This window comes from Macaca thibetana, chromosome 3 (assembly GCF_024542745.1).
Source record: "Macaca thibetana thibetana isolate TM-01 chromosome 3, ASM2454274v1, whole genome shotgun sequence".
NCBI lineage: Eukaryota > Metazoa > Chordata > Mammalia > Primates > Cercopithecidae > Macaca > Macaca thibetana.
In genome coordinates this window covers 71170015-71176014 of record NC_065580.1, presented here as the reverse complement: position 1 = coordinate 71176014, position 6000 = coordinate 71170015, and the positions used below count along the sequence as shown (strand labels likewise).

The window sequence follows — 6000 nt, the reverse complement described above, 5'->3', positions numbered from 1 at the left end:
CAATCAAATTTTTGGAATAGTTTTAGATAAATTGGCGTTTGTTATTCTTTAAAAATTGGGTAGAATTCAGCAGTGAAGGCGTCTGGTTCTGGGCTTTTCTTTTTGTTGGGAGGCTTTTAAATTACTGAATCTATCTTGTTTTTCACTGTTTGTCTGTGTTTTTTTTTTTTTTTTTGGTTCAATCCTGGTTGAACCAAGGTTGTATGTTTCCAAGAGTTTATTCATTTTCTCTAGGTTTTTCAATTTGTTGATATGCAGTTGTTCATGATAGTTTCTAATTATCCTTTGTATTGCAGCAATGTCAGTTGTAATGTTTCTTTTTTCCATTCTGATTTTATTTATTTGGGTTTTCTTTCTCTTTTTCTTAGTGTAGCTAAAGTTTTGTCAATTTTCAAGAAAACAACTTTTTATTTTGTTGAACCTTTGTACTTTTTCATCTCTATTTTGTTTGGTTTTGCACTAATCTTTATTATTTCTTTTCTTTTGCTAATTTTGGGTTTAGTTTGTTCTTGCCTTTCCACTTTCTTGAGTTGCATTGTTACATTGTTTACTTGAAATCTTTATATTTTTTTGATGTAGGTATTTATCGTTATAAAATTCCCTCTTAGCACTGCTTTTACTATAAACCATAAGTGTGGTATGTTGTGTTTTCATTTACATTTGTTTCAAGAAATGTTTGACTTTCTTCCGAATTTCTTTATTGGACCATTGGTTGTTCAGGAACAAGTTGTATAATTTATATGTATTTATACAGTTTTCAAAGTTCTTCTTTTTATTGATTTCTAGTTTTATTTTGTTATGGTCTGAAGATACTTGATATGAGTTCAATTTAAAAAAATTCTTTGAGACTTGTTTTGTGGCTTAACATATGGTCTATCCTGGAGAATGTTTTATGTGCTGCCAAGAAGAATATGTATTCTGCATCTGTTGGACAAAATGTTCTACAGTCTGTTAGGTCCATTTGGTCTGTAGTGCGTTTAAATCTAGTGTTTATTTGTGGATTTTCTTTCTAGATAATCTATTTAATACTCACAGTGAGGTGTTCAAGTCAAGTCCCCATCTATTATTGTATTGGGGTCTATCTCTCCTTTTACATCTAATAATATGTGCTTGATACATCTGGGTGCTGAAGTGTTGAATGTATATATATTTAGAATTGTTATATCCTCTTGGTGAATTAATTCCCTTATCATTATATAATAACCTTGTCTCTTTTTACAGTTTTTGACTTGAAGTGTATTTTACCTTACGTAAGTAGAGCTACTTTTACTCATTTTTGGTTTCTGTTTGTATGGAATATCTTTTTCCACCCTTCAGTTTCAGTCTATGTGTATCTTTATAGAAGGGTTTAGTTTTTTTTTTTTTTTTTTTGAGACAGGGTCTCACTCTGTTGCCCAGGCTGGAGAGCAGTAGCATGATCTCAGCTCATTGTAACCTTCACACCCCTGGTCCAAGCAATTCTCTAGCCGCAGCCTCCTGAGTAGCTGGGACCACAGGCGTGCGCCACCACACTTGGCTAATTTTTGTTTTTTTGTAGAGATAGGCTTCACCATGTTGCCTAGACTGGTCTCAAACTTGGGTCTTGTTTTATTATTCATTTAGCTAGTCTATAGCTTTTAATTATGGAATTTAATCCATTTACATTCAAGATCATTATTGATAGGTGAAGACTTATCCTTTTGTTAATTATTTTCTGGCTGTTTTGATGTTGTTTGTTTTTTTTTTCCTCTCTCATTTTTTTATCATTGTGGTTTGGTGTTTTTCAAAATTGTAGTTAGTGTGTTTTTATTTCTGGATATAGAACTCCTTTAAGGATTTCTCATAAGGCCCATCAAGTTATCACACATTCCCTCAGTTCTTGCTTGTCTGGAAAGGGCTATTTCTCCTTCATTTTTGAAGAATAGCTTAGCTGAATACAGTACTCTTAGCTGGCAGTTTTGTTCTTTCAGTACTTTGAGCAGATCATCTCATTCTCTTCTGGCCTTTAAGATTTCTGCTGAAACCTTATATGTGTATTCTTTTATATGTGACTTGGGGAAATCTATTTGTTTTTTTTTTTTCTGTTTGGGATTTTCTTATATGTGACATGATGCTTTTCTTTTGCTATATTAAGAATTCTCTCTGTGCTTTTAACTTGTGGCAGTTTTACTATAACGTCCCTTGGAGAGGACCTATTTGGCTTGAATCTGTTTGGGAACTTTTGAGCTTCCTGGATCTGGATGTCCATATTTTTCCCAAGACTTGGTAAGTTTTCAGCTTTTATTTCATTAAATAGGTTTTCTATTTCTTTCCCCATCTCTGATCATAATACAAAAAATTTGTCCTCTTAATGGTGTCCCATAGGTCCTGTAGGCTTATTTCACCTTTTATTATTTTTTTTCTTTGATCTGACTTATTTCAAAAGACCTGTCTATAAGTTTGGAAATTCTTTCTTCTGCTTGACCTTGTTCAAGGTCTTGGTTATATTCTTAATTTGTTTTTCATTTAAATCTTCTGCTTCAAGATTTCTGTTTCTTTCTTTTTAGATAATATCTATCTCTTTGTTGAATTTCTCATTCACATCATGTATTATTTTTACTGATTTATTAATATTATTTATCATCATTATCTTGTATTCCAGTAAGTTTCCTTAAGATCACTATTTCAAATTCCTTTTCAAGCCTTTTATATATTTTATTTTCTTTGAAGTGTGTACAGGAATATTATTGTGTTCCTTTGGGGATGTCATATTTTCTTGCTTTTTCATGCTTTTGTGTTCCTACATTGATATCTGTGAATCTGGTAGAATACTCACCTCTTTCAATTTTATGGAGTGGCTTTCTTAGAAAAAGATTTTTTCTATAGTTGTGACCTATAGTGTTGCTTGGGTAGGGTGCTTTGGTATTGGTTCTGGGTGTGTGCAGTAGTAAAGTCTCTATGTGATTTCTTTGGCTGTAATTAATGTCAGTGATTTCTCCAGATGCCTCAGTGGCATAAATTGCAGGGTTTGTGGAGGCATTGGAGCAGCTTTGCTGAGGATAGAGTTTCTGATGGTGGTTTGCCTTGGGCAGGCCAGTCCTTGGTCTCTGAGGGGCATGTGCACAGTGTGTGGTAGCTCTGCCAGTTAAGGGGTCTGGATTGCTAGCTGATACCAGCCAGACCTATCCTTGGGCCCTGGGTGATGTGTGTGTGGGATTCTACAGCTTTTTTGGTTGAGGGGCAAGGGCAACTGGCAGTGGCAGGCATCACATTGGCCTATCCTTTGGCCCTGTGGGAGGGCACATGTGTTGTGCATGGTAGGTCCACCAGTTAAGGGTGTGGGGTTGCTGACGGTAGTGGGTGCCAGATAGGCCTGTCTTTGAGCCCTGGGGCATGCATGTGTGGCACACAGTGGCCCCACTGGTTGAGGGTGTGAGGTTGCTGGTGGCTGCAGATTCTAGGTGACTGACTTTCAGGCCCTGGAGAGTGTGTGCGTTGGTTTTCCCAGTCCTGGGTGTGGTCCCCCACTGCACTGACTGCCTGGTTCCATGGGGTGTAGGGAGCTGAGTAATCTTGGGTGTTGAGATCATGACTGTAATACTGGGTCTATCTGGAGCCATGACACTGCAGCCCTTTGTTTGGACATGGTGGGGCAAAAAGGGGATCCAGGGATGTGAAGATGCAGGGGCTATTGAGTTCCAGGGCAGGATGTGCTTTAGCAGTGGCTCTGTTTGCAAAGTGGTGCCAGGCTGTAGCAGTTTGGGTCCTGGGGATTTGGGGAGATCCACCATGAGTTTCCTCTCTGGAGCAATGCAGCTATATGGACTCCAAGCAGCTCGCTATATTGGGCTTAGGGTCTGTAAGGACTGTGGGACTCTTATATAGCTGGGATTGCAGGTGTCCATGGTGATAATGGGCACTGCTGAAGATTTCCCACTACCCTTTCTCCATAGTAGGAATCTCTCATGGCTCTGAGCTGATCCTAGACATGGACTTTGCTTCTTTCTCTATGCTGCCATCCTTAGTTTCTGTGCCTCAGAAGGTCTTTTTCACTTCCTTGTTGAATTCCAATGTTCTCCTTTAGATTCTCTACTCAAAGTACAGTGATGTATTTATTGTTTTGGTCCTTCTTTGTGGAGGAGGTGGGTGCTGGGCACCTCTAGTCAGCCATTTTGATTTGTAGCCCCAAATGGATTTAACAGAGTAAGATTTAAACAGAGAATTATCACATACACAAAATAAAATGGCCATTGTAGAGCAGAAAAATAAAAATGCAGTATCTGAAATTTAGAAGTCATTGGATAAGTTTAGCACCAGATTCTATACAGTTAAAGATAGAATCAATGACATCAAGCACCCTAAAAAATATTTAAATAAATCATTCAAACTGAAGCATAGAGAGAAAATGGAATAGAAAGAACAGAACAGGGGCAAAGAGCTATATGAGACCCAGTCAAGTTGATTAACATGTACGTAGTGGAGTTCCTGAAGAAGGAAATAGAGAATGGATAGAAGCAATATTTGAAAAAAGATAATGACCGAGAATTTCCCAAAACTGATGAAAAATGTTTACAGATCCATGATGCTCTGTCAACCCCACATAGAAAAGGCATAAAGAAAACCACCAATGCACATCAGCCTCAGTAAAGCCACTTAAAATCACGATAAAGAAAAAAATCTTAAAAGAAACCAGAGAAAAAAGGTTATATTGTCTTCAAAAGAACAACAGTATCACCGATGGCTGACTTTCAACAGAAACCCTGAAAGCCAGAAAACAGTGGAATGACATCTTTAAAGTGCTAACAGGGGGGAAAAAAAACCCCTTTCACCTTAGAATTCTATGCTCAGTAAAAATATTCTTCAGAAATAGTAGTGAAAAAAATAAAAAGAATGTGATGCAAAGATTTTTCAAAAAATGAAAAAAAATTAACTCAGATTTTATAATTTGTATCTGTATTAAAAGAAATACAAGAAAGAATATAAACCATCTTACAAGCACAAAATTAAAGGAAGGAATGAACCTCGCCAGAAAGAGTAAATAAAAAGAATACTGACCATTTAAAGTAAAAATAATAAAAATGTCTCTTAGGTTTTATAACATGTAGAAGTAAAATATATGGCAACAGCAGCATAAAGGGCAGGAGGAAGGAAAGAAGTTAAACTATTCTAAGATTGATGCAATAAGGAAATAGGAAAAGTATGCATTTAAAATTATTAGAAATAATTCAATAATGCATATTGCAATCTCTAGGACAACTACCAAAAAATACATAAAGCTAGTAGAGGAGCTAAAAATGGAATATTAAAAAATACTCAGTTAATCCAGAGGAAGATAGAAAAGACAGGATCAAAGGACAAAAAGCAGATGAGATAAATAGAAAAAAAAACAAAAGAAAGCTTAAACCCAGTGTATCAGCAATTATATTAAATACAAATAAACTAAACACTCTTAAGAGGCAAGTGTTAGATTGGCCCAACTATGTCCTGTTTATAGGAGCAATTTGCTAAATAAAAGGTCACAAATAGATTGAAAGTAGAATTATGGAAGAGATATGGCACGTAAATACTCACCAAAAGCTCGTCAGTGAGTCTAAAATATCAAAGTAGACTTTAAGGCAAAAAATATTAATGAAAATACAGAGGAACATTTATTAATGTTGAAAGATTTAATTCAATAAGAAGGCAAAACCAATGATACTGAAGATAACTTTAAAATACATAAAGCAAAGATTGACAAGATTAAATAGACGAATAGATTTTAATACTCTCTCCCAGTAACTGATAAACACACTCACAAAAAGCTACAAAGAATACTGAAGATTTGAGCAAAACCATTAAACAGCTTGACCTAATTGATGTTTATAGAACACTATACACAACTGCAGAATGCTCATTCTTTTCAGGCAACCATGGAGTGTTTGTAAAAGTAGATTATACTGGGACATAAAACAAATCTCAACAAATTTCAAAGAATTGAAATACTATACAATGTTCTTTCACTGAAGTGGAATTCAACTAGAATTCAGTATTAGAAAAAGAACT

General features: G+C 35.6%; 1 long non-coding RNA gene across 1 annotated transcript in view; it reads left to right on the top strand.

Moving 5' to 3' along the window:
- The first annotated feature begins 708 nt into the window (after positions 1–708).
- Positions 709–6000, top strand: part of LOC126949920 (uncharacterized) — a 118157-nt gene continuing 112865 nt past the window's right edge. The window contains exon 1 of the long non-coding RNA XR_007723994.1: positions 709–2244. This is a non-coding gene — a long non-coding RNA (uncharacterized LOC126949920). The remainder of the gene's footprint in view (positions 2245–6000) is intronic.